This window comes from Mesocricetus auratus, unplaced genomic scaffold, assembly GCF_017639785.1.
Source record: "Mesocricetus auratus isolate SY011 unplaced genomic scaffold, BCM_Maur_2.0 Super-Scaffold_100676, whole genome shotgun sequence".
NCBI lineage: Eukaryota > Metazoa > Chordata > Mammalia > Rodentia > Cricetidae > Mesocricetus > Mesocricetus auratus.
Window position 1 is genome coordinate 123,731,541 of NW_024429266.1, and position 21,646 is coordinate 123,753,186.

The 21,646-nt window shown below is 38.7% G+C and overlaps 1 protein-coding gene across 4 annotated transcripts in view; it reads left to right on the forward strand.

Moving 5' to 3' along the window:
* Positions 1–21,646, forward strand: part of Ccser1 (coiled-coil serine rich protein 1) — a 1,057,181-nt gene that overhangs the window by 92,581 nt on the left and 942,954 nt on the right. Inside the window, exon 2 of one of the 4 annotated variants that reach the window (XM_040737638.1) lies at positions 630–758. The exons of the other annotated variants lie outside the window; for them this stretch is intronic. The gene's annotated coding sequence lies outside the window, so the exon portion shown is untranslated. The remainder of the gene's footprint in view (positions 1–629; positions 759–21,646) is intronic. 4 annotated transcript variants of the gene reach the window in all.

The window sequence follows — 21,646 nt, forward strand, 5'->3', positions numbered from 1 at the left end:
TCAGAAGCATGCGTGGTTCTGCAAGCATTGTGTACATAGGGGAAATGTGAGCCGTGGTGTGAAGTTGGTAGAAGACCTTCACTAAACCCTTAGCATCTGCAGCTCAGGAGGTGAGGTATCTTCATGAGGAGCTCTGCAGCGATGAACTGTAACATGAAGGAAACACCCTGTGGATGAAGATACTCAACTCTGAGGCCATCTGTGTTTTAAATTTCATATATTATCATGTCAGTTTTCAACATGCTTCTATGCTTAAAATAATGTATGTGTTTTGTGTACGCCACTATGTAACATATGAAGTAAGTGATTTCAGACAAACGCAATGTTTTAATTTTTAAATCATTAAAAAGCGGTGAAATCAAATTTCAGCTTGGTTTATGTGATCCCGAATCCCAATTTCTGCTGACAGGTAGTCTTGCTTGTGTACTCACTTACCTCTAGTTTCTGGAGCACCGCTTTCTAAAATATAATTTCTCCATTTTCCAAGGCAAATAAGTAAAATCTCTGAGTTCTCGCCAACTTTGGATAAAAAACATGTAATAAGCACAAATTCAACAAGAATGACTTTCATTCTGGCTTTTCTCTTGCATTCCCTAAAAGTCAAATATTCTAACATTCTCTATTCCTAGAATCCTGTCTTGAGCCCCTCCTGGCACTTCATGCACTGGTCGTTGGTGGGACTATGAACAAGAGACACACAATCTTTGCTTCTTCTTGGGAAAGATGTCAAGAACCACTTGGAAGAACAAACAGTAAAGGTATCAGGCTGTGATAAATGTCCAGAGAATTAAACCACAGGAGTGTGGTCCAGAATGGCTGAACATCCTCTCCGGACTGTGGAATCTGGGCAGAGATCCCTGTGTCCATGATATTTAAAACTGACATTTTCTTGGTCCAAAAGGTAGTCACATGACAACTGGAAGTAGGTGAAAGAATGAATTTTGGTCACTGAAATGTCAGTTTCTAGATTATCACGTATTTTTGTCATGAAAATCTTGATTTTTTTTCATATGAATGTGGGAGTGGGATTATTTGTGGGGAGTCAGGATGAAGGACAGTAGTGATGGGCATTAAATATGAATACATTATACCATTATGTCCTTGAAAGTGTCATAATGAAACTCATTATTTTGCCTGGAAACTAAAATATTTCCTATAATTTTCTAAATGTCACTATTGTGTAGCTCAATTTAAAATATCTAGTTGATATCTTTGTGGGGAATTTACTGGCCAGAAATCTTTTTTTTTTTTTTTTGAGACAGGGTTTTACTGTGTAGTCCTTGCTGTCCTAGGACTTTGTATACCAGGCTGTATACCAGGCTGGCCTTGAACTCAGAGATCCACCTGCCTTTGCTTCCTGAATGCTGAGATTAAAGGCATGCGCCACCACTGCCCAACCACAGATAATCTTGAATGGGTAAAGATAAGATATTTTTTTTAATGAAAGTACAGAAAATGGGCCACAGTAATGAAAAGTTGTGGCAACATGAGTTATCTGGGTAGGTGGTTGAGTGTTTTTTCATCAATGTGACACAACACCTAACAAAAATCCTAGTGAAAGAAATAACTTTAGCTTAGTTTTAGAAGTTTCCATCTATGAGGGGGCTGGCTCTGTTGCTTTTAGGCTTGTGTCATAGCAGAAATATGGTGGAAGAGTGTTGGGGAGCAGCTTATTCATGGCAGTCAGAGAACCACAGGAAAAGTAAAAGAGCAGGAGAGTAGCTGAGAGGAGTCTGAGACAGGCTAAAACCCCTGGGAATGTGCACCCAGCAAACTACTTCAAGTTGGCTCCATCTTTGAAACTTTCCATTAGGCCCCACAGTGCCTTCAGAATTATGCATGTGTGGGTGGCGTGGTCTACTGGTTAATTTGCAACCCTCACAGTTTCATCTCTATGAATGATCCAATGGTTGGCACCCAGCCTCTAGACAGCAGTACTTGGGTGGACACTTATGTCTTGGCAGGCTCTAGGTGTTAGAGATCCAGTTTATCTGCCCTGTTAGCTCCTGAACTCAATCACTTGTGTGCATGGTCTGACTCTAAATGTAAACTCAAACTTTGCTAGCTTAGTTTGCTGCATGATATCATTTATGTCAGCACTGGGGCATTCTGAGGTTTTCTAAACTGACACTGAGTGTCCTACAGTGAACAGAGAGATGAGTGAATGGATGACGGAAGTCATAGATGGGACTTCCTGAAGCAGCAGTGTCATACATTCTTGCCAAGGCAATAGGTGTCTAACTGATTGTAAACCTGTGTGTTCACACAGGCACAGATAATCAAAAACATAAACTAGACAGCAGATCTAACTTCTGAGTTTAGCCTACCAATATAGTACATCTAAAGCTATTGTAGAAAAGCAATGGTGAATTGGTCTGGGTTACAAATATGGGTGTATATAGAATAGATAATACTTTCCTGGGCTGAAACTTTCTAAATATATTATGATATGTGAATACGAATAGTAGATTCAGTGAAAAAAATATTAATTCCCTTAGAAAGCAATGGGCTGGAAACCCCTGAGATTCTGAACTAGTGCAGAGGTGAAGGAGAGTCAAGAGAAAGCAGTTGTATATGCAAATTATGATTCATGACAGCCTGGGAAGACTGTAGAAAGAAAATATAATTTTAGGAAAAACAGTCAAGAAAATTTCCCTGTGAGAAATAGATTCTTCTTCATTTTCAGGTAATTGACACTTTGAACACTGTCATATTTTGGTTTAAGATATCATTTTTCATTCAGCTAGCATTTGTTGTAAAAATGGCATTTCAACTTGAAAAATAACAGAAAATAGTTCGTGTCATTTAAAGTTGGCACTGCCACTTTTCTGTGTCTCCCACAGAAAAGCTTGGAAAGCATATATTTCCCTGCCAATAATGAGTATATATTATCATCTTCACATAGTGAGATGGCACCAAATAATCCTATGTCATTAGGATATGTGATATTTGGTGTGTTGCATCTTGATTGGCCAATAAATTCTGCAGTTATTTTTGTATGTAGTCAATTTCATTTATTGGAGTGCATGGGTGAACACTTTTTCACTTTTTCCCACTTGGTTCTTATTAATGTCTTCTTGGTTAAAAAAAAAGCACATTTTATCTATTCCCTTAAAGAAACAGCTTTCTAACATGTAACAGAGTTTAACAGAGTTTATAATTTACTACACATTTTGCAATTCTGCCACCATACATTTGATTTAAAGAATATGACAGAGATAGGCAAGGAGGTGTAAGCCTGTAATCTTAGAAGTGCATCTTACCCACTTTAGAAGTGGAGGCAGGATGGTCAGGAAGCCATCATCTTCATGAGTGACATAGTGAGTTGCAGGAAAGGCTAGGGTGCCTGCTACCCTGTTTCAACTTGCATCAACAACAGAAAAGCATAGATAACAAAAGGTAACACTTATCTTCTTTTGTTGTTGTTGTTTTGTTTTTTACGAGACAGAGTTTCTCTGGATTGTTTTGGAGGCTATTGGTCCAGCCCGGCCTTGAACTCACAGAGATCCGTCTGCCTCTGCCTCCTGAGTGCTGGGATTAAAGGCATGCACCACCACCGCCCGGCGGTAACACTTATCTTAAGTGTTCACATTTACTAAATAAAATGCTGGCAGGTGTGTGTTCTATGGGCTTTAATAGCTTGAAAAGATACATTCAGTCATTTCATTTTTGAATAGGTTTATGGGTTTCAAACTTCTTCTACTTGTCAATATACAGAGGGAAACAAAGCACCGTCAGTCACCAATCACTATGCTTTGCAAAGAGCATAGAACATCCACATCGAGACCCCAGCTCTGTCTCCTGCATGCCATTGATTTCCTAGCACTTAATGGCCCCTAAGAAATATGTGTTGAAATAGTGAATGTATTCCATTACCAGTGTAAAAGTAATCTGTGGTAGAGACAATCAATAGGTAAAGATAGCCTATAGCTTAGTGGCAGTATGCTTGTGGAATATGTATAAGGTCCCCAGTTTGATCACCAGGACTGCAAAACGTAGCCTTACTACAATACCATACACACTGGTTTATTTTCCCACCGTTTTGGCAGTGCTCTTTGCCTCCCAGTTCCTAATTGGTCTCACTTTGCCAGTCCTGCACTGCAGGTTCTTTTACAGAATCATGACATGGTTTGTCAGTAATTCAGTGATCAATAAGTGTAGAGCTTTGGTGCTTTGCGTACTAAATGCTGACCTGTTTGAGCGCTGAGTCTCTGTTAGCATTAAATACCTGTGCCCTTCAGACCCTCCTCCTCTTGTGTGAAAGTGGATTCAAAAGAACTATTTATTTAATCGCTGTCTGACTTTTCTGTAGAACTTTAAAAAAAACTTCAAAGAATTTTTAATTTACTCTTTCTTCTCCTGAGACATAAACTATTAACATATGCCTTACTTGTAATAATAGAAAAAGGAAGGAATTAGTTTGTGGCAAATGCATGGCATAGTTATTTCTAGTTCCTCATACTGCATAGGTAGCAGAAAATTGACCTGTTTGATAAAATGTGTACTTGACATTTTGAAGATCTATCAAAATATTTCCCCCATATGTTTCTGCCACATAGTGACATTGGTGAGGATTCCAGGTTCACCACACCCGGGGAACCCTTCTCATTGTCATCCTTGTCACTGCAACCATCCTAGTGAATGGGGAGTGGCACCTCACTGTACTTTCTCAGTGTAGCTTAGTTTTGTTTCGTTTTGAAACACTGTCTCATTGTATCTAACTAGCTCCTGGAGACTCACTATGTAGCCCAGACTTGCTTCAAACCTGTGTCAATCCTCTTGTCTCTTGCTTTTTGGGTGCTGGGACCAAAGTTGTGTGTACCTCACATACCTCCGCTTTTGATTTTCATTTCCCTATCCCCAATTATGTATTAGGACTATTTCTATATCTTCTTTGGATAGTCTGAGTCTTTCTTTGGCTATTATACAAATGGGTTAGTTTTCTTCTTATTGAGTGGAGAGGATTCCCCACATTTTGGGAAATAAGCACTGTATCATTTGTACAGTATACACACATTTTATTCCTCACTGCAGACTGCCTTTGTAGCGCAAACTTTAAGCTTTTATAAGTCCTACTAATGATTATTTTTTGTTGCTTGTGCTTTTGGTGTTGGATCTGTTTAACTTGGCACTGTTTTGCAGTTTTGGAATTCATTCATAGTTTATGAGCTATTCTGAATTAGTTTCTGTGCACCATGCATGCAATAGAGCATCTCAACGTCATTATTTTGCATGTGATTATCCCGTGATTGCAGAACTATTTGTTGAAATGAGATTGATTCCTTCATTGAAATTTCCTGTCAACCTCGTGCTGTTGAAAATCCCATGAAGAAAGGGTAAGGGTGTAATCTGGACTGTCTTGTCCCACTGATTTAATTATTTATTGATGCCATTACCACACTGTCTTGATGACTATGATTTTGTAATATGTTTTGAAATTGTAAAGAATGTGTTCTCTAACTTTGTTTTCTATTCAAATTGCCTTGGCTGCTCTGGTTCCAGTAATGTTAAATTGATGATCAGCCTGTCAATTTCTACAAAATAAAGCCAGCTGGGATTTTGACACAGGAAATGTGGGGATCAAGATGAATTTGGAGAGCTTTGTCATTAAACAATATTATCATGTAATCAGTGGTCATGGGACAAATTCCAATAATTTTAGCCTTTAATTTCTATAATAAATGTTTTGGAATTTTCCAAATACATGTGTTGGGACTTGTTCATTAAATTGCCAAGTATTTTCTTCTTACTAATGCAATTGTCCATAGAGGGTTCCTCTTTATTTTATTTTAATGTTATTTTCTGCTGTGTAGAAATGCAGTTAATGTTGTTGAGTATTTCAGCCTTGTCAAAGTCATTAGATTGAATAGTTGTGTTTTTATGTGCATAACTTTCTGAACAGTAAGCACACTCCAAATGATTGTTGTAAAATGAAACCATCGCTCAGCAGGTTAATGGAATTTGAATGGGTGTGAAATACAAAGAATTTTCACACTGTGCAATATGTACTTTTTTGTTCTTTAAATACAAAAAAAAAACCTTTATTCTAGAGAGGTTAATTATTGTTTCTTTGTTAGGAATATCAAAGTGTATGAAATGTGGAAACCTATTATGAGGTATAAAAACATCCAAGGTGTGACCTATCTATGCTTTTTGAGAAACACAGTTTGATATATCAATATGAATGATGTGCTTTTAAAGAATGCAGAGCCACTGGATTCTAATATGAGCATATTAATCTGAATATCACTGCTGTATTACTGTTCTCACTGCTACGATAAAGACATATGGCATAGACAACTTAATTGGGAAGGACTTACTTTCTGGGCTGTGTCAGAATGGGTGAGTCCCCATGGTTGCCTGCCCCATTCACTCAGGCATCACAGTAGTGGGACCATATCAGTGAAAACTCTTTATGTCAGCCAAGACTTCAGAGTCAGACAGGAGCTAACTGGGTATATTTACTTGTAAGGCTCTGCCTCGAGTCACCTTCTTACTCAAGCACCTTCTTATTGAGCCCCACCACCTGAATTCCTAGTCACGTTCCAAAATAGCACTGCAGATGAGGACCAGATATTCTAATCATGAGCTAATAGGGGGGATAGTGCATATTTAAGTCATATCAAAGAGGCATGGCCATTTCATAATGAAAGCCTTTATTCCAGCCTCCAGAACCCTCAGTCTTAACTGTGACTTTATTGGTTAATGTTTCATTCAAATCTATTGAGAGTAAAGGCAATCTCTTCTTGGTGAGCCTGTGAAAAATACAAAAGAGCATTGCATGTTTCCAGTAGCACATAAGGCTTATTCCCATTCTCAAAAAAGGAATGATCAGACCAAACTCCAAAAGGAAAACATTAAAGCCTGCGACATCACACCCATTTCACGTTTCATTGGGCTTGTGTGGCCTTCCTCCTGATCTGTGGTATTTGTGTTCCACATGGCATCTTCCTGGGCCGGTTGCCCTACTGTGTGCAGCTTTCCTGATAAAGTTCCACCTTCCTGGAATTTCCATCATTTTGCAGTTGCCATTAAGCTTCCATCTCAGAGCTACATTGCACTTCCAGTGGTTCCTTACAAGGAAACCACCCCTGGTAACATGCTGCCTGGCCTGCTCAACCTTTAAAAATTCAACTGAAAGCTTCTACGATCCCACGTCTGTTGAATTTTCCATTTTTATGCCCAGCACGACACTGATGGTGCCAGAATCTTACCACAGCCTGATTATTATCCATGCATCCTTGAACTCTGGCTGTTGGCTTTGATTGCCTCAGTGTATGAACCTGGGGGGGGGGAAACCCATTTAGATAGCCATGTGGGAACGACACAATGGCTCTCTTCTTGAAGGCTTTCAGATGAATTTATAATGCATGTCCCAGAACCTGGGATGGGGGGTTTCTGACAAGTTGCTGAAATGCCCTCACAGCTTCTTTTTCATTGTCCGGGCAGTGTTTGCATTCTTTTTAGTGGTGTTAATCTCTTTAACAACGAAATCCCTTTGTCTATCCCTTTAAAAAAGCTCCTCTTCTGTGGCCAGAAGGATTTGAAAAAAATGCCTCTTGTGTTCTGAATTTCTACCAGAAGCAGTTATGTACAGTGTTTCAAGGTTCCTCTAGTCTCTGTTTCCAAACTCTTTCAAATTCTTACCATGAAACCAATGATAGAGGCCTAAAACCAACATGTTCAGGTGAATTGACAGAAGCACTATTTCTCTGGAATGAATTCCTTTTATCAGATAGGCTTTTGTGTTGTTCTAACAACAGTGATTTAAGAAAGAAAGGGTTTACTTTGCTCAGTTTTAGCAGTTTCAAACCATTGTTGTTTGATCCTGTTTGCTTCGGTAAGTTCTCATACTCATGGGAGTGTACAGTCAAGTAAATGCTTCACTGTAACATGATTAATTAAAGACCATACATTGATACTGGGGTTCATACTTCAAGCTGAGGGTCAGAAAAGCAAAGTAGTGGGCCACTAACTCTTACCACTACCCCAGGCCGAATGGGCTGATCATGTGGCCTCTCTTCAGCATGGCTGTAGAATCCTGAGACCGAATGCCTTCCCATCCTCAGTGTGGCTGGAGGATGAATCCTCCCTATTTTCAATGTGGCTAGAGAATGAATGCTCAATACTGAGACCTTGTTCCTGTTTTATATACCTCCCTAGTGTTAGGATTAAGTGTGTGTGGTCCCAGGTGCTGAGATCATCTTTGTGTGAGCTGTTTCTCTTCAGGACTGCATTAATCCAGGGTGGCCTTGGATTCACAGAAATCAGACTACCTCTTAATCCTAAATTCTAGGATTAAAGGTGTGTACCACCACCTCCTAGTTTCTGGCTGCTGGGATTAAAGGTTGTACCTGGCTTCTATGGCTTGTGGCAGGCTCTGATTTTTGAATCCCCAGGGAAGCTTTAATAAATCATAAATAATATATCACTTCATGTCATGTTAAACAGAGATTGGAGCATTAGGTAGAAAATGGACAGGAATGGCATGCCTTAGGAAACCTATTCCAAATGTTCCATTGTCTCCAGTACAGTTTCATATGTGTTTATAAAATACATTTATACTTTGTGAACATATGTTCTTTCCCTGAAATTATTCTTTTCTCATCTGTAATGGTCTACTCTTCCAGTCTAACACCAGTCTACTGTGGTGTTTTAAACTAGCAAGTATCCTAGTTTTCTTTCTGTTTCTGTGATAAACACTGAACAAAAGCAACTTGTAAAAGGAAAGGTTTTTTTCTTTCCTGTCTTACAAGTTACAATCCACGAGGGAAGCCAGGAAGGAACTTTAGCACACATCATGGAGCAATACTCATCATTGGTTTGTTTCCTCTGGTTTATTCAGCTACCTTTCTTATTCCTTCCAGATCCATCTGACAAGGGTTGGAACCACCAATAGTGAGCTTGGCCCTCCTACATCAATTAGTAGTCACGGAAATGCCTTGCATATCTACCCACAAGACAATCTACTGGAGGAAATTACTCTACTGAGGTTAGCTCTTCTGAGATATGGCAAACTGACAACTGAAGCTAACTATGGCAGCAGTAACACTACCTTCTACTCTTTCCTAAGATGCTATTAGGGTTATAGTTCAATGCTTTGTAAAGGGAATTATAAACAATGTGAATCTAGAACTGCTTGACTCAGACTGACCATGACATGATTACTGTCATTACAGAAGTCAATATGGGAAGCACATTAACGTTAGAAATTGCTTGGAGATCACAGGGTTTAAACAGAATCCATCTTAGAAATGGTTACTGATATCAAGACACTTTATTTTTGTATCTTCAGCTGCTCTGCTGTCTTGTTAAGAAGTTTGAATTAATCTGTAGAAGTGTGGTTCTATCAGTTTAATTCTCTATTACTTTGGAGGAGAAAAGCTGTTGATTTCATGTGGAAAAAAGCAAGATGGGGTGGGGGTGGTCTTTTTCTTCATTCTCCTTTCAGGACAGCCCCAGGGGCCTAATCTTTTGTTCCGTCCCATATCTTAAAGTTTTCCACAGTCCCGCCAGCAATAACGGAAGACTAAATCTGGAGCACATTACCTCTAGAGTATTGTCCAAGCCTAGACTATATCAAAGGCTACTAGAAATTAGAACATTTATCAAATATTAGCCCATGATTTTTTTGCTATGATAGAAAAATGAAACTAGGTAGTTTGTAAAGCACAAAATTCTACTTAGTTTAAGATTCTAGAAGCTAGGCATTCAAGGTGAGTGCACTGCTTGGTGATCATCATCCTAATAATGTTAACAAGGTGGTTGGATAAAGGACAAAGAGTATGACAGAAGCAGTAGAGGAATCAGGCTCTGTTGAAGACCAGCAACACTAACTCCAAGAACATATTGGCTTACACAAGAAATACACTAATTTTCTTAAAGATGTCATTACCTTCTAATTACCTGCATGTGTGATAATACCTGTTATTTGTTTCCTGTGTTTAGACACGGTTCACTTATGGATAATGTCCAGCTGTTACAGTAGGTGGGAACTTGTCATTTTGTAATTGTTTTTTTGCAGAGGGTGTGGGGGCAGATAAGCTCTCACTATATAGCACTGGCTGGCCTAGAACTTACAGTGTTGACCAGGCTGGGATCAGATGCACAGAGCTTTACATGTCTGAGTGCTGAGATTAAAAGTGTGTACTGTCATGATGGGTCTCATTGCAGATGACTTATAGAGGAATATGGAGCCCTAGGCCTTTATCATTGTATTTAAGTTTATGTGGCCAGTTAATGATGGAACTGGGCATTTGTCCGTCTCAACCAAACGTGAGCTCTGCTTTTGCTCTGCCATGGTGTGCCCAAAGTATGCACAGCTTTGTAGTTTGTGACCTCCTGTTGTACATGATTGCTTATATCACTTGTGGTGACATATTATTTATGATTTATTAAAGCTTGCCTGAGGATTCAGAAAGCAAAGCCAGCCTCAAACTATAGAGACCAGGCAGTAGTGATACTCACCTCTTGTTCCAGGACTCAGGATTAAGCAGATCTCTGTTAGCTCAGGGCCACACTAACTACACAAAATTGATCCAGTCCTAAGAAACAGCTCACACAAAGGTGAGCTCAGCACTGGGATCACACACCTTTAATCCCAGCACTAGGGAGATATATAAAACAGAACCTGGGCCTCGGAGCTGGCATTCAGTCTGAGAGTTAGTCTCTAGCCATGTTGAGGAGAGCAAAGCAGCCTGAGTGAATCTGAGGAGCAGTGAAGCCGGGAGCAGTTTGAGGATCACCTCTTTGGTCTGAGCTGAGGTAGTGGTAAGAGCTAGAAGCCGGCTGCTTTGCTTTTCTGATTCTCAACTTGAAGTTTGAACACCAATATCAGTCTCTGGGTCCTTTATTTATCTTCCTACAACCATTTCTGTGTATCTAGCTGAAGTTCTCTGATTGGATTATTTGTGGTACTGCAGAAGGCTGTTCTTACAGTCCCCATTCATGAGAAATTTCATTCTATGTATTAGAAAATTATGTACTTTACATCGTGGTTAAAGTGAAACAATGTATGGAAGTCAAAATATACTTCACATTGCTCAAGCTCGTTGTGTTTGTTCTCATTTAACCCATTATAAAAGTGTATGGGGCAACCATTATTGCTTTTTTGGTCTTTTGCTTTTCAAGATAGTGCTTCTCTGTGTAGCTGGCTGTCATGAAACTTGTTTTGTAGACCAGGCTGGCCTGAACTCAGAGATCTGCCTGCCTCTGCCTCCCGAGTGCTAGGATTAAAGGTGTGTGCTACCACTTCCCGGCCCTTATTACTTTTGTGTTGTAGATAAAGAAACTTAGTGACAGAGAGAAAAATGAATGTTTATTATTACACAGTTTCTAAGTGGTAAATATGGCTGGTAGTCATTTGTTCCAAAGGCATTGTCTTTTCCAACAACCTCAACCATGTCTAGAATCTGACATAATCTTACCATAAGTATATTTCTTAGCTTAAGTCTACTTTTGGCTAATAAGCATAATGGAGAGAGATGGTTTCAGACACATGATCACGTATGTGTGAATATGCTCTGCCAATAATCCCCACGTCTCAGAAAGTGCATCATACACAAAATGGGAGCACAGGAGAGAAAGATAACAGAGAAAAGAAAAAGCAAGAGAAAGATGGCAACAAGGCTAACTTTGTTAAATAAAGTCTGTTAATTATTAACCACCTTTAGTAAAAACTAATAATGCAATCACCTTGATAGTAAATAAATACTTTAAAGATACTTTTAGGTATCTACTTGGCAAATTCTAGGACTATGGAAATTCAAGTTTCTATTTCAACAACAACAAAAAATGTGCTGTTCTTTATTCAAGGAAGAAAGCAAAACAAAAGCAAAGCAAACAAACAAACAAAACAACAACAAAAAACAAGACAATGCCATCAAAGTGCCTAAATGTCTGTGCAGTCACCTGTCTGTACCTGAAGCTGATCTATCAGATTAGTCAGAGCATCCTTGTGTATTAGTGTGCTCTAGTAGTTTGGATTTTCTGTAAGTTTTATAGATTGGTATTTATTGATGAAGCTCTATGACAGAGCCGTGTGTGTGTGTGTGTGTGTGTGTGTGTGTGTGTGTGTGAGGGAGCTTAGGACTCTAGCAGGAAAGTCTAGACAGTGTTTTCTAACTCAGATTTTGACTGTGAAATTCTCCACCAAAGAAGTTATAGATAACTCACAGAAGGAAGGATAGTTATCCACAGCATAAAGTAGCTTTTTATTACCTCTGAATGCTACTGGCGTCTGGAAATCACTGTTGCCTGGATTAATGTGGACATCAAATGAATACCATATGATGTTTAAATATCTTGGTATGTGGCTTTTGAGCGCTAGTTAGGTATTATAAGCTTATTGGAAAATTAATCTTGGTGTTTTCTCTGTCACCTAAGTAAAGTAACTGAAATGCTCGTATCCATGCTTTATAAGAATACTTAGTATAAGTCCAGATACTGTTGCCAAAGTACGTTTGTGTCTGAGGGGAGAAATGTTATCCTCAGTGGCCTATTAAGGTTATTTATTGACACATCAACAATGCAAAGAAAAATATCACTAGGAACTGGTAAGAGTGGAATTAGAAAGTAACCTATCTTATAAAAGCTTTTTCCATATATAGTTTCAAGAGTCTAGAGAATAAAAGAATTAAGCCATTTTCCTAGATCTGGTGGCAGAACCATGGTAATAAGCCTTTTCGTCTTAGAAAATATTTTCATGAATAAATAGTGGGACCACACCACAATCTATCTTTCTGTCCTTTACTCTGTTCCCCCCCTCCCTCCTTCTTTCCCATTCCTTTCCCTTCCTTCTAATTTCTCTTTTATTGACAAAGGCTTGCTTAGCATCAGTAAGGATTGTCACAGTTCTGAGTAGAAAGGAGACAGGGGCTTGGGAGACTTTGCTGTAGTATGACTTTAATGCCCTCATGGCATCCTACTTTATGAGGAGATGTGTATGAAAGCTCGTTAATTGAACTTGATTAAGAAAGGAAAAAGTAGACATTAAGAGACCATAAATAAAGCTAGCATGGCTCTCAGTTACAGGCACACTGATGTCCTGACTGTCCTTAAGGTGCAGCAGTGGCTTACCACAATGTCATGCCGCCAAGATAAAAATTAGACTAAGAAAGTGCAGATGCCCCTGACAACCAAGAGTGTCTTCAAGCCGTTCAGCCAGGTATTTTATCACACTGGCTGACAAAGGCTTGGAATCCTTCCAGCACCAGCTCAGAGTCATGTTTCAGCAAGGATTGTTATCTTAGCCTTCCATTCCTGTGTCTCAATTCATGCCTTCACACTGCACTGCCCAGAGTTCACTCTTAGCTGAAGCCATTTGCAATTAAATGCCAGAACCATTTGAAGCCAAACTTCTGTTCACGCGTACCGTGATGCGTTCCAATTTGAAAAGTGTTTAAAACCCACCCTTTCCCTTTACTTTTCTAAGCATGTCTACTGCAGTGTCAATGTCAGCTATTTCTGCATATCTCGTGCCTTCATTTCACTGGAGCTGACTTGCATTTGTCACTCCAGGTCTTGCCCAGACCAAGGAAGCACTCTGTGTTCTTTAACACTGCAAGGAAAACTTGACCTACAGCTATAATCAAACCTAGTAAAGCCCTTCATGAGCTTGGATTGGGGTGTTCCCAGGATTGACTTTTATCCGTTATTCTTTCTTTATGTTCCTGGGAAGGATAAAGTACAAGATTGCTAACTGCCAGTTATGTCCATGGACTGATGCATCAATGTTTTTGTATTGACAGTTCCTTCATCGTCTTGAACTTTTAGATTTGAATGAAAGCTGAACTCTTAACTGAGAAAGCATTGGCTTATTCTGTGCAGAAGGCCCTCTTGCATCACCATGGGGATGCTGAGATTGACGTGCCTCTTTGGATGTATTTCAAATCTCACACATTTGGATATGTTGGGATCACTTCATTTTCTAAACTGGTTTTCTAAAACATACTCAGGATGACTGAGCAAAGCATTTTCTTTTTTCATTAGTGCTGTACTCAGATCCAGTGTTGACGTTCCTGTTTGCAGTGTTGGGGGAACTAAGAACCATATGGCTTTTGGTTTATACTTCCTGAATCAGCTTAATTGCACCTGCATACCAATGAGACTTGCACAAACGTGTCCCAGTGCTTTTTAGTTGTTGATATTTTGTTATAAATATTGCAGTCCTTTCTGGGAAATCTTATAGTCAAGGAGTCCTAAGCACCCACCCTAAACTCTATGGTCAAGGAGCCCTAGGCACCCACCCTAAGCTTCCCAGGATTTAGAAAGACAGTACTCAAGATTCCAGGTGTGCTAGGAGTGGTGAGTAGATGAATTTATGAGACTTAGACAGGTAAAATCACTACGTGTTCCAGGGCATTTTGGGCTACATAGTAACACCGTGTGTCAAAGAAGAAACAGCTAAGTGTGCTGGCTGTGTCATGGTAGTAAATGTATAAAAAAGTCATATGTTCATTTTTGTTTCCAAACTTTCTACATGTAAATGAGCAAAATGAATTATGCAAATTGCTTTTACATCCTGGGAGGTACTTTTAGAATAGAGTCTTTTTTTTTTAACCAATAAACTATTTTTACAACAAAAATGTACCACAGTTTCACTTAAAACCATTTTAGCTATACTTGATTTATAGATGGGTTTTCTTATTTTTTATTTTTTAGTAAACCAGTGAGTTTTATCGGGGTTATTTACAGGCAAAAGTGACTCAAAAACAGTTGCAACAGGAAATGCCCACAATGGCAAGGGTGACAGTTCACGAAAGCTGGAAACCTGGAAACCTGGAGCAAAGTGCACGACGTGCAGGTAGCTGCCCGATCGGAGGGTACGCTGTGCCAGTATTTCGGCTGGTCTGAGCCTCTTCCAGGCAGCTCACCTGGTCTCTGCGCCATTTGTGCTGCTTGGTCTGAGCCTCTCCTAAGTAGCTCAGCTTGTCTGAGAATATTCTTTGCAGCTTGGCTCGTCTGAAAGTGACTCTCAGCAGTCTTTGCTTACATACTTTTGGAGGGGATGGCCGAGTGAATCTGGTCAGCTTCAGGGACTCCCTGAAGCTCTCTCTGTTTTTTTTTTTTGTTAACAATCTTTTCTTATTTTTACATACCAATCCCACTTCTCCCTCCCTCCACTCCTCCTGCTCCCCCAGGTTCTCCCTACCCCAGCCCCCATCTACTCCTCAGAGAGAGTGAGGCATCCCAAAGGGAGTCAACAAATTCTACCATATCACATGGAGGCAGGATCAAGGCCCTCCCCAACCAGTATCTAGGCTGAGCAAGGTATCCCTCCATAAGGAATGGGATCCAAAAAGCCAGTTAATGTACTAGGGATAAATCCTGGTGACACTGCCAGTGACCCTACAAACTGACCAAGCCACATTCAGAGGACCTAGTTCGGTCTTATGCAGGTTCCCCAGCTCTCAGTCTGGAACCAGTGAGCTCCCACTAGCTAGGGTCAGCTGTTTCTGTGGGTTTGTCCATCATGGTCTTGATCCCTTTGCTCATATTGTCGCCCTTCCCTCTCTTCAGCTGGACTCCAGGAATTTGGCTCAGTGCTTAGCTGTGGATCTCTTCATCTGCTTCCATCAGTCACTGGATCAAGGTTCTATGATGACAGTTAAGATAGTCATCAATCTGATTACAGGGGAAGGCCAGTTCAGGCAACATCTCCACTATTGCCTAGAGTTTTATCTGGGGTTATACCTGTGGATTCCTGGAAATTTCCCTAATGCCATGTGTCTCGCTAAACCCATAATAGCTCCCTCTATCAAGATATCTCTTTTCTTGTTCTCCCTCTCTGTCCTTCCTCAAACTCAACCATCCTGTTCCCTCAAGTCCTCCTCTTTCCCCTCTCCTTCCCAATTTACTCAGGAGATATGTCTATTTCCCCTTCGCGGGAATCCATGCTCCATGTGTCTCTTTAAGTTCCTCCTTGTTACCTAGCTTCTCTGGAGTTGTGGACTATAGCTTTATGTCTATTGTCCACTTATGAGTGTATATATACTGCGTTTGTCTTTCTGGGTCTTAGTTACCTTACTCAGGATTTTTTTCTTGTTCCATTCAATTGCCTGCAAATTTCAAGATGTCATTTTTTTTTCCCATTGAGTAGTGCTCCATTGTGTAAATGCACATTTTCTTTAATCCATTCTTCAGTTGAGATCATCTAGGTTGTTTCCAGATTATGGCTATTATGGATAATCCTGCTGTGAACATAACTGAGCAAAGGATATTGTTTTTTATCACTATCTTTTATGGAATATATTCATTTTAGGATAATAACACTGCTGTAACTATGAACCAGATTAAAACTCTATGTAGGGATTCACACACATTATAGGCCCATATATAATGTACAGGCATGTATACATTTTGTTATCCTATAATGTAATTGAGACTATGAATGAATTTTTAACTCGTTATAATTTTGAAGCAGTTTCAGTGGGCATGTTGAGATTTATATGGATTGTAATGGTTAATGTTTCAGTGCTTTAGTTTAGCCCAGATTACAGCATCACTAGAGTTTAGTTATAAATCTCTAAATGCCTTGAGCAGACAAGTCTGTATAACATGTCCTCACTGACTTCTTGGCTATGACACTTTAGAGGAATTTCATAATCAACAGGGACATTTTGATTACTTTTTTTCATGGAAGGTCCATTACTTGTTTTTCTCACTCTTAGGTCTTAATGAAGTTGGTAAGGGTTTTCTACCGAGACTAAAGTGTAGGTGAGCATTGAGTGTGCCCAAAGTTACATTGAATCATTTGCTTTTGTAAGGGAAGGAAGGAAATGATTGTTCTACAGGGTTAGTATTGGTGAATTTGTCTGTGTTTTCTGGATATCTATCCCTTTTCTATTTCTTCCCTGCCATCTAAATGGGATAATAGTGTTCTTTTACCCCGTGACAACATGTTATACTTCTCAAATTATCTCTTAATTAAACTTAGTGGGTCATTTTTCTCAGAGAAAGCCCATTAATATTTGACTGTATTGTATGATTTAAGCGTATTGTATCATTGATGTCGCTTAGGAGCAAATTCCTAAATCCTTTTGAAAACGTGGTATTGTATACCTATGTATGCAATTCTATTAGGTAAAATATAAAACTCAGGTTATACCCACCTCATCTTTGGCTTATAATTGTATTGTTTGGCAAAAAAGATGAAACAGACTTTGACATTTTACATAAGTCAGTAATTAAATTTAGTAACCTATTCTTTTGATAGTGTGTCTTATTGGTTCAGTTGCCCTAGTGGATGCTTCCCTTATGAATTTCTGCTATTTGTAAAACATTAACATGGACAAAAATAGGACTTTGAATAAAATTTAAAGAAATATTTGATTTCTTATGCAAGGTGAAATTTTATAAGCTTAATTAACACTAATGGGATTTTACTATGGATATATCACTTTACATTTAGACATGGCTAATTTTGCCTCAGAAAAATTCATATCACATCATAAAAAGGTGATATGATCCCAACTTTCTTACATGTCTTAATATCATTTTATCTCCCCTACTTTTTTCTTATAACTCAACCATTATAAGTAAATGTGTATGAAAATCCTATTTTCACTTAAAGAGTGTTTGGTCTGCTGACAGGTGTTTGGTCCTGCTGATAATTACAGCGTGGCCAAGTGCCCACAGTGTCCACCCAATCTGGGGACTTACTAGAAATTTAAGATGTACTTTCTGAATCCAATTATATCAGAAGATGGGGGTACAGCCCAACAGTATTCCTGTTGTATCAAGTCCTTGAGTTGTTTTCATGCATGCTGAAGTCGGAGAATCATACATAGAATAAGAAAGTCAAACATAAACATGAACTTGCCAATCTTTCAGGTGCTGATAGGTAAATATTGTATTTTAGAAGTGACAGAGCTAATCCAATTGTAAAGATTTGAAAAATAAGAGAATATATGAGTGATATATATCATATTACATAAATTGAAGCTCAAAAATTTAAATGATGAAAATAATAGAGGATAATATTTAAAGTAAATGACTAAGAGCTGTGCTCCTAATGCAGAAAGGCAGTTAATACATTGGTGAGGAATAAAAAGAAATAACCAAATAAAAGTAGAAAAAGAATATTTAAGACAAGTTTCTGTGTATTCAAAGTACTCCAGTGTTACTCATTAAGTTTCTAAATTTTAGTCAATATATATAGAATATTAGTATACTTAACTCATTATTAAATGAAAAGACAAATATGTTGAATATGTTTGTGAATCACATACTATACTAACAAACACCTACATTTTGCAAAACTTGTGTTTTGAATATGTTCTGTAAGAAAACAAATGAGTAAATAAATGTACAAGTGAGAGCAAGAGAAAATTTGCATGGGTTGTGTGTTGAGATACAAATTACTCTGCCTTTTGAGTTAGAATTATGTTCCTAGTTCTCACTCTGTGGTTAGCCTCTGATGAACCTGTTCTCACCACTAGGCTCCTCTCCTCCTTGGTACATGACTTGATTTCTCGACATGCTGCACAGAAGTGCTCATACACTGCATGTCCTTAGGTTAACTCCTTGTTTCTGGTCACTCCAGCAACATGTGCTCCTGTTGTAATTACTAAATGATACCCAAGTGGCTTGAATGAGTGCCTTGATTTTAGAACAACTTCATTGATTACCAAGGAGACATTTATATGCATTTTGGTCCAGCTTATAAGAGATGCAATACTGCCATTGGGCTGCAATCCAAAACATCACTCAGAGTTCTTCCATTAATAAAATTTCCAAAAACTAGGTCAGCCAAAAGCAAAGACACTCAAATGTTATCAAATTATTATTTAGGAGTACAGTGTAGTAACTGCTTTTATGATAGTAGTGTAACATTGCCTTTTAAATAACAAATGACTGATCTTTCCTCTTGCTTTTCAGTGGGGAAAACCTTAAGTAGTTATGGTATTTCTCCTTAGGAAACAAAAATCTAACTATGCTTTCATGGAATGTTCATAAAACCTGAGAATCTGTTCAGAAGCTACAGGGTTTAAGCACCTTATATCAGTATTACAGATATTCCTAGAATGCTGTTCATTACTTTGCATTGTTTGTTGTGGGCCTAAGGTGTAGGAGACTGAAGAACACAGATGGGGTGATGTGTACACAGGATGTGGTTCCAGTTAATGCAGCCCTGGTATGAGTTAGGGGCTATTGCATCAAAAAGTTAACACAATACTTTGGTGGTTATCAATGCTTTGTTGTTTCTAAATATTTTACATACCCCTTCTCCAATTTTATAAATTTGAGAGTAGAAATGGACTTGTTTTTAAAGGATGTGTATTAGGAACAGTTTGTTTTCAATGTGTAAAAGACATTATGCTTCAATAATTCATCATAAGTATTTGGATAAACTTTTAGCTCATTTATTTTCTTGATTTCACCATTGTAATGGTGCTTTTTGATAGCGCTTGTTCCACAGTTAAAGCATCAGCAAACCAACAGCAGTGTAACAACACAACAATCCAAACAGAGAAACACTGGGGATTTTCTTAAGCTCTTCTCTGTCCCTGTCCTCCAGTCTTGACACCCAACATTCTTGTTGATGTTCTCCCCGAAGTAAATCAAGCTCATTGTGCTGCCATGGGACTCTCTGTGCCGGGCGCTGTTATCCTGTTTTGTTAATAGTGGCAGTGGTTTCCCAGATGTTGGCTATCGCGCTATGGAGAGGCATTTTTAAACCTAGCTGTCTTGCATCTTTTTCTGCATGTGGTCATGACCTGTTGGAGCCCTACAGGATTCTTGTTCCCTCACTTTCACACAGCCTCATTCCAGGTGCTCACTTGCTTCATCACAAAGGTCTTGGGCAGAGCATGTTCACAGGCTTCCCGCTTGATCTTGCTTCTACCAGAAGATGGCTTCCATTCTGCTCAGACATCACCACCTCCTCCCTCCCCACCTTTGCCTTGGATTTTATCGCTCTGATTGTTTATATAAAACCCACCACTGCTGTTGTAGGTCGTATCATCTGGCTGCTTCATTTCTTTTGGAGGTCCTCCCACACTGGACTAGCTACAAGCCAATGAGCTTTACATTCTTCCATTGCCTGTGTATCTAGAAGTAGCCCCATTAAAAACAAAAAGAAAGATAAACAAACCAAAACACAAACAAACCAAACCAAACCAACCAACAAACAAAAAACTGTGTTTGAGAATACACTAAGCTGTTTGTGTGTACCGGGGGAAATGTCATTCATTTAGAGTGAAGTTTAGCCAGTAGGCTCCAAGCTTTCCCATTGGCTGCCCAGGCAGATTTCCTTAGTAGAGCTAATGTACCAGACCTCAGTTTCCACTCCTAGTTGTCCATACTTGAGGAGCTGATGGGGTTTGTCAGCTTCCATTCCTCAGATTGTCAGGGACTCTGCTACTTTACTAAGCATTTTAAGTCAGGTTAGCCTCTCACTTATTGGGAATACAAACCATATGCCAGTCAGTGGGAGGATTAATATTCGGGAAGCATGTTTCCTAAAGAACTACTGGAAAGAGCAGGCAGTCTTACTCAGAGGCAATGCATTAGTGAGTCACACTCCCTTTCCCTGGACTGTGGAAATGGGGATGTCCATGCTATATTTGATTCTTCTAAGCATTTTCTTCCAAGGAGAATCATTGTTGGCTAATTTGATTTTCAATGAAGTTTGCTTTCCTCAATGATATTATATCACCAATTTACGTACTTTTCTTAAATTAAAATGATCTAAATGAATACTTTGATACTATTGAGGAAGGTATATTTAAAGAACATAAAATTGAAATGTCATAGAATATTTCTGCCATTATTAGGCTCATATAAAGGCTGCTAGTTGTAGTTATTTTATTTTATTAATTAAAAAGTTATGGGGCAGGGGAAGACGAGAGGGAGAGGGAACTGGGATTGACATGTAAAACAAGCTCGTTTCTAATTTAAATAAAAAGGGAAAAGAATTATAGGATGTATTCTGGACTTGGTTTCCCTCTACCTCAACTTCTCCTAGATCCTCCCCACCTCCCCACCCACCCAAAATCATACTTTTTTCTCCTTAGAAAACATAATAGACAAAAACTCAAACAAACCAAAATAGTATAAAGAAAAAGTATAAGAAATGCACACTTGCACACACACACACATTCACACCCTCACACAGAAACCATAAGAATACAAAATTGGAAACTATTATATATATATATAGACAAAAATGCCCACACAACGCAATTTGAGACAAAAATTCTACAAAAAAATACCATTGAGTTCATTTGTCTTGTCCATCTACAACCTCATTTTAATATTAGCATTACCTCCCTGACCTCCAATTTACTTATTTATCAGGTAATAATTATAGTCATACGCAAACTTGTTAGACTACTATCCCTTTTCTTTGAGACCAGGTCTTACTCTGTAGTCAAACTTGTCCTTGAACTCATATCCATTTTCCTTACTTAGCCTCCGAGGGCAACCACCATGCTCAGAATAAGTCCTATACTTGTTATACATGCTTCTAGCTTAAAAAGTTTTTTTTTAAAGTATTTTAACTCTTCTAAAATTTTCTAGTTAAGAGTTAGACTTTCTTTAATTACAAAGAATTTGTTTTATCAGACACCATTATTAGAAACAAAGACATATTGAAAATAATATTTTGTCATAGTCATTTATCATTTAGGGACTTTATATTTTT